The following is an 8,267-nucleotide window of genomic DNA, read 5'->3' as shown; positions in this document are numbered from 1 at the left end:
ATGTGTGGCCAGACCTTCAACCATACTGTAGTAGTGTCTTGACTTGCACTGTAACGGTGTTTGTTCCTCCTCTTTGAACAGATGGGTGCTATAGCCTGTTAAACCCTCTAAATGTCAGAGCAGTTTTCCTCACCCCCTTACTTCTTTAATCTGTCTAATGCACACACACATACACTGTCTCACAAACATTTTCAAACAGCAAACACACACAAAATCAAAGCTCCCTGAAGGCGGTAGAAAAACTGAGAGGTGTTAAGTCTGAACAGACCCCAAACTGTATCTTTTCATCTTCAGATTCCACTATTTACCTGCTAGTCAGTTGATTGTTCCCACATAGATCTTATCTGTTTTTGACTCATACTTTCAACACAGGAGTAATACACCTGCCCTCACTTTGTGGTGCTCTTACAGCAGAGAGGTTTTTCTCAGACAGTCCACATATTAATGTAACTTTTGGCTTCAGCTCAGGAAAGTAAAGGCTTGCGGAGGAATCTGAAAATAAAGCTGTCATCATCACTGATTGGAAAAAATTAAGTACATAGTCAGTGTTTCCTTGGAACAGAGAGAGCACACATTGCTCTTTGTGTGACAGTCAATGGTTAGAGTAAGATAATTTCCTCTTGCTGAGGGTTAAATCACCACTTACATTAATAAATCCCTGACACCTGCAGTGTGTGTTTCGGGTGAGGATGTAATGTACTGTAGACAGTCTTAAATACCCACCATGTTAAAGAGGTTATCAGAATGGCAGAGGGCACTCTGTGAAATTGTTGTTATATGAAATAATAAAGCTCTCTGCTCTTAACACCGCAGAATATACTAAAGCACTTTGTCAATCAAATAATTAGTAATTCGCCATTTAAGTGTGACGTCTGAAGTGATCTACTATTTCATACAATGGTAACTTCCTACTCATTTAAAAGTGCTGTGGTCTGGACTCTGAGATCTGGAAAATTAACTGTCGAGTCAATGTCACGTTCCTGAAACCACTGTGAAGATCATCGTACATGAACCTACTGAAACTATGCACCGGTGTGAACTGTGGCCATGGAGGGATACATGTGGTCAGTATCAAGCTTTCCTATCAGTAAGTATAGCTTCAAGAAGTCATTCTTTGACTTGTGTGACTGATTTTATACAATGTAGTGTCTGAAAATCCCAGTAGTGTGGTAGATTTTTTGCAACACATAAAGTTACTTACATGTTTAACATTCTGTCAAGCTTCTGAACATTGTCTGCATGCTTTGTACTTCTGCATTATTTATATACATGTACTTCTGCATTATTTATGTGCATGTGTAAACTGGGAATTTTTTCTTTGAATGTTTGCTCAGTGTGAGTATTATGCACACATAACTTCTCTGGCCAAAGAATATACACTGATATTGTTTTTTTCTATCTCTCTCTCTCTCTCTCTCTCTCTCTCTCTTTTCAGGACAGAGGACAGAGGGTTGAGGCAGCTTTGTGGTTCTGGTTGCGAGACTTCCTCTGTTGGGTGCCACTGCCCATGCAGCTTCTTCTGCGGATCCTGTTAGACGATAAACGCTGTCTGGAGGTGTCCAAAGCATTGGAAACTACTGCCATTCACACCTACATACACAGACTTACACACTCAGATTAACACTGAAAGACACCTCACAGTGGCACTGCAGTCTGACAAACATGCAGTTAATACACAGCATGCCAGGTTGAGTAAAATATACCACAAACATCAACTCCACAGATGCATAATCTTTGACTGGGATGAATAAATGTAATTTATATTTTTGCAGATGTAATACTGCGCAACTGACAGTGACTGATATACACATATGGTGCGGATATCAAGTAGGCATACTGACTAATGATGTATGGTCGTCAAATCAAAAATAACACAGTGGATTGTCACTGTAATTTGTTAGCAATTCGGAATCAATGTTGCTTTTGTCTGCGCTATAAGTAGTGTAACCTGTCCTCAGGGTTTCAAGTTACAGAGCAGGGAGCAGTTCCAGGTCTTTTTCAGCCGAGTGTGAATCCTCAGCAAGGTTGTGCAATCACCCGGTGTCAAGTCCTATTCCTGTTTTTCCTGCCAGGTAGTGGTGGATGTTTGGACTGGCCCTTAAAACTTCACACACATCAACAACGACATACACACACACACACACACACCCACCCACCCACACACACACACACACACACACACACACACAACACACATAACAACCCACACTGACACACGCCCAGTTTTTGTTATACACCCATACTTTAGATGTTACTCAGGCTAGTTGAAGCACTGTTGAAATGTGTATCACTTACAGTAGCTTTGTTAAGTGTTTATGAAGTATGTGCTGCCTTTGTCAGATGTACCGTGGGAATTTAGAAAAAGATTAATGCAATTCAGTTGTTGGTGTAATCTCAGTGTTGAAACATTGGAGGTGAGGTAGTGGAAGAAGTTGTGTTACAAAGATGTAGAATCTGTGGGGTATATTTGGGTGGTTATCTGTGTCTCTGTGGCTCTTACTACTATGTCAACCCACTTGGCTGATGTAACATTTTCAGTCCCTACAACTCTTTCAGTTTATGCAAATAAACAGATCAATAACACAAAGTGAAGCAAATGACTGTACATCTATGTTTGCAGTTAGCTGGAAAACAAGTGCTAGTTTAGCTGCTATTTTGAGGCCAACTTTTTGACACCCTGTGCACAGACACCATAATCTTGGTGAGGAAGATCTTGGTGTCATTGCAAAGGCCCCTGGGTAATTTGGCTGGTTTGTGGTCAGCGCATAAAAGAGCGAGGTCGCAATATTCATGTGGGGAGGAAGTAGGACTGTGGGGGAACTTCCACTTTCCTTCCTTGCTTTACCCGCGTTATGCAGCCAAGTCTAGTGGGGAGGAACTGTGAGGTGAACAACACACACACACACACACACACACACACACACACAAAGGCAGACAACTGGAGAAAGGCATTTCAGACACAAAAAAAACAAGAATGTGCAGCTGCAATGGTTGCATCTCAACTTGGAAAGTCAAAAAAGAGCAAAACAGTGACAGAGACAGCAAAGGTAGCAAGGGCAAGTTAGGGAGGTCACCAAAAAAAAAAAAAAAACACATCAGCACACACATCGCTTCTTGGGAAATCAGACTGAGAGAGTAGGAAAGAGACAGAGAGAAACAATAATAGAGAAACTGAGAGAGACAGAGTGAGAAAGGGATGAATGCATCTGATACAGGAAGATAGAGAACGTGACAGAAAGAGAGAAAGTGGGGTTTTGTAGAGCAGTGCACACCTGCTGATCAGCTTGAACTGTGAACATATACTGGGAAGTGAGATAGCGTTTGAGGGGTGTCATGTAACAGACAGCCACGGGTTTACTGTAGGAACCTGGCATTGGGATGTGAGGATACAAGCACTGGTGGTTTGACATAAATGGATGCACAGCTGCAATGAGCTGAACTGAAAACAGGAAATAAACGTGAACACAAAAGCTGTTATTTTTACACAGACAAGTAAAGAGAAGGAAGTTTCATCAATTCAAAGCCATGTTCAGTCTAACCTGAACATCAGTAGTAGACTGATACGCATAAACGATCACTGTCATTTTCAAAAACAGATTTTCTTGGACTGTAAATATTTTTTTTTTCATCATTTTCAGCTTGACTGACAAACCTGCAATTCACCCACAGTGTGTATTACCAGTTTTCAGGGGTGGGACCTAAAAGGGGTCAACAGAAGGAGTCATCTTCAAAATTATCACAAGTGATTTAAATGGCAACCACACATAGTCTAAACCAAAGTGCAAAAGTAAATGTCAGCCCTTTATGTTATTCCATTTGCATCATATTCACTGCTGCTAAATGTGGGTTGTGGAGACACAGTGTCTTGGCCCCTCCCTGTATCTGTTGTTTTTTTGTTTTTTGTTTTAAATTTCTGCACTTTATCATCTGTCAACATCAAATCAGACTACATTCCCTTGACACCAATGTATTCTACTTCATAGACAATACATGTTGTTATGGCTGAAAGGGATGGACACAGTGGATCACACTCATATCGATTTTGTGCAATGATGGTGACGAGCTGTCAGTAAGTTAGCATTACTGTGCTTCTCAGAAGAGGCTGGGACATTACTGTTACTCAAAGTGAAATGCTGCTACTGCAGTTAAACCTGCAATTATGATGTGAATGATTCCACAAATGAAAGACCATAAAAAATATAAATTAAAAAGTCTGTGCTAAAAAAAAACAACAAAAAACTCTGTGGTTGATATTTTTCCTTTTTATAAAGCTACTAATTATAAATATACATAATGTCAAGGTAAAATTGTCTACAGTTGAAGTTAGAGGAGAGTTTTAGAAGTACTTCAAGTAAAAGCATTAATCAAATAACTCAACAGTAATTAGAGTAAATGTAGATCTTACTGTTGACTATTTGCTAAGAAATGTATTTGGTGGAGGAGGTGCTCACTAAATTCTGCCAATCAGTAATTCACACATTCAGCTTATCTTGCAACTCTGGTAAAATGGAGAGAGAAAGTGAAGAATGAAACAACAGGTGCAAAGTACTTTTGTTACACTTCTCGCCTTTTGTTTTTCAAATGTTGACACTTTTCTTGTGGAGGCTCTTGGGTCAAGAGAACAGGTGGAGAACACTCAGATGGAAACAGTGATACACTTCTGTTCAGTAATGAGGCCTACCTCAGCCTTTTCCAAAACAAAGAGAGCACTGTATAAACAAAAAAAAATATTTTCTGTCAAGAGAGAATTTATTACAATAGACGAGATTAACTGTCTATAATCTTTACGTGATTAAAACACCATCAGGAGACCACTTTAAACGATTATTTTGGATTGCCTTAATGGTCTCTAAAGTAAGTTACCTCAGAGGAATCTTCCTGATTACCAAGACTCTATGAGTTTCTTATTCATTGTCTTACCATTATTAATTGCCAGATTCCTTACATTGGGATGATAGAGTGTAAATAAAAACCTTTTCAACATTCTCTTCATTGTTATTGTATGAATCATATCTACTATTTTACATACAAGGTAGTGAACTAACGTCAATGTGTCATCACCATCATTCTCTTTGCCCAGAATAATTATCTCACAGGAGACATGACTACAAGGACTAAAAGAAACTGAACTGCGACAGAGAGTGGTAATTTATGTTCTCATTTCCAAAGTTAGAATTTTTCATTGTTGTAATCATCATGGCAGAACATTAAAGGTATATAACGTAAAGTAACTAACATGAATTACATATAAGCCCAGTGGGTTTATAATGAAATAATGATTAATGGCCACAGTGATGTGAATCTTAAAAATATGTGAGGTATTTACACACTCATGTCAGTAACAGCAGAGTGACACTGAAAATATGCTGGAAAATCCATCTGGAACAGGTTATGATGGTTGTTAGTCATTGATGGTCATATAATAATATCCTGCTGGTTTAAAAAACAGGCCAATCATGCTTATTTCTCACTTCAGTTGCTTTCAAAAGTAGAACTTGGTTAGGTTTATGTCTGTAAATTCTATATTACCATCGGCATGACTTGTTTTTGTAACAAATGCATGTTGGGACTTTTAAATTGTTTTCACTGAGTAAGTCAGCATCCGAAACCGGAAAATATAACTTTAACGTGAACCAAGATCACATCCTGGTACTTTGAGCATTCTCAGCTTTTCTGTTTGCAGTTAATAGGAAGAGAGCTTGGGCTGTTACATTTTATGCTAAACGATTTACTGTAAAGCCGGTTGATTTATGAAACTATTTTACATGTGCAGCCATGTATTCATCCACTGTACAGAGAGTACAAGCTGTGCACAGTATCTCCAAACAGTTTTACTTTCTATGGAGACAAGAAAAGAAAGTCTTATTCGCTCAAACAGCGACTGTATTTAATTAAATTTGGTGTAAAACTGTCAAATGTTTTAAAAAATATAATTTAAACCCTTACATTTTTTTTCCTTTTTAGCTACTATCCTCACTTTTTTCGTGTTTGTGGCCTACAGCACATTATATGTACTAGAGTCAGAAGGAGTCTTTGACTTTGCACACACTGTATTTGTGATTGATCGTTCTTTCTTAGACTGATTTATCTTCTCAATGGGGAGCGTTGACTGCTCTAAAGCTTAGTGAGACATCAGGATTTCTTATTGGGACATTATCCCTCTTATACTCTTTTTCTCTCTCCCTCCACTCATGCATAGGACTACAAGTAACACACTTCGAGACACACACATGCAATACTTTGAAACTACATTTTTCTCCCTCTCTCTTCAATAACTGTGCCATTGACTGGTGACCAGTATTCAATTTCAGACCCTTGCTCTTACTGCCATCCAGTGGTGCCTTGGTGCTATTAACTATATGGAGCCAAACTATAGCAGCATGCCATCTTGCTAGTTTTATATTTAAACTGTTTTTCTTTATTATTTTAATCTAAACACAGTATAGTTGAGCTTGAAGTAAAGCAGTACAGTTATTTTTTTTTTTTTCCAATTGATTATTTTCCATTCTTATTATTGGGGAGCTTTTGCACCTGATTTGAAGAATTGAACTTTTTTTCTATTCTATTCAATTCTATTTTATCTATCTGTCTATCTATCTATTTATCTGACAGTAATGAATGTTACCTTTTCCTCTTCAGTCCATAAAGGCTGTAAGGACCCCTCTCACCTTCCCAGCAGTTGTCATGACACTTTCAGCTCCATCCTGTAGATGGCAGCAGCGTAAAACGAACCCCCCCACCACCACAACCAGCATCCCAGTGATTATTCTCCCATCCTCATCAGCCTAATAGAGCAGCAGCAAAGTAGCAAAGCCCATCCCAGGCAGCCATTAATAACTTGAGAAAAGTCGTCTCTCTGCCTCATCCTCAGGTCTTACTTGACATGGTTGGCCTCATTTGAACTTTTGACCTTCCTGTAATTTGCAATGTAAGCTATCCAATTTACAACACCTTCACAAGGGCACATGCTAACGATTTTTCATCGCTGCAGTGCAGGCTTCTGAGCGTGTGTGTGTGTTAGTGTGTGTGATGCTGCAGATGATATGGTAACACTAGAAAGACTACTAGCTTATGGAGGGGCTTAAATTGAATTGTCAAAACAAGAATACATATGTGCGCATAATACTTTTCAGAGTCCTACACATAAAAGCACACTGGACTTTTATTATTGTGATAACCTCCAACTTGGAACCTTTAAAATAGCAAAAGAAGCACATGAAAAAAGAGAGTAAGATGGTCCCTACAGTCACAGACTGCTGCATACAGAGCACTGACTGCATCTGAGCTACAGAGACATTAGTGCCCCAGGCGTTGATATGACTGATAATAATGTTTAAAGTCTGGTGTCACTTCAATGAATCAACAAACATCTGAACTCTTGCCCTGCAGTTCCTTTCTCGCTAGAAAAATGATGCATCACCCTCCCCCTAAAACTGATCTGGTGGTTTTGGGGTTTTGAGCAATTCCATCACAACCCACAGCAGAATTAGCCCGCTCCATTCAGTGGACAGCAAGCATTCGTCAGCAAACTCTGCCGTGAGATGCGACTCTATGGCAGTCAACGTTTCCCCTAATGGGAAACAATTACACACTCAGTGGCTTCTTCAGTGACTTCTGATGAGACTCATTCACAGAGGAAATGGCCACGTAATCATGTGTGTGTAATGGGCTAACGCTGCTTATTGCTCACTGAGTCTGGCTCATGCAGAACTAGTCAGAGTTTCAGTTGACTCTCTAGCCACCATATGATTTTGATAAGAGGAAAAATGCGAGGGGCAAATGGCTATAAGTGCACACAAAACACACATGCTGTTGTCTTGGACTTTGTCAGTTTATAGTAAATATATGCACACAAACAAATCTCCCACAAAGCCAAATAATTCCTGTTGCTTCCTTTTAATCAAGGGGGGTGACTATGTGAATAAATGACACTGAGAAATAGGCACTGTTTATGCCTGCTGTTATGTGATGTCATCTTTTTATTGCTTTTATTCTTTTTATTTGTATTGATTTATATTTACATTTTTAAATGTTTTTTTATTGTCTTTTATCTCTTTTACCATCTTTATCATCTTTCTGTCTTCTCTCTACTTTTTGAGTCTTCATCTCATCGTTTGAACTTTATCTTAATTCTGTTTTGCTTTTGTTTGGCCTTACTGTTTTGTTTTTATTTTTGGGTTTTTTTTGTCTTTCTGTTGTTATATTGCCTCCAGAGTATCCTGCTTTTTCTTTGTCTGTCAAAGCACTTTGTAAACTCTGTTTTTTTA

This window comes from Thunnus maccoyii, chromosome 11, assembly GCF_910596095.1.
Source record: "Thunnus maccoyii chromosome 11, fThuMac1.1, whole genome shotgun sequence".
NCBI classification, from domain to species: domain Eukaryota; kingdom Metazoa; phylum Chordata; class Actinopteri; order Scombriformes; family Scombridae; genus Thunnus; species Thunnus maccoyii.
Note: the sequence above shows the minus strand (reverse complement) of the source record.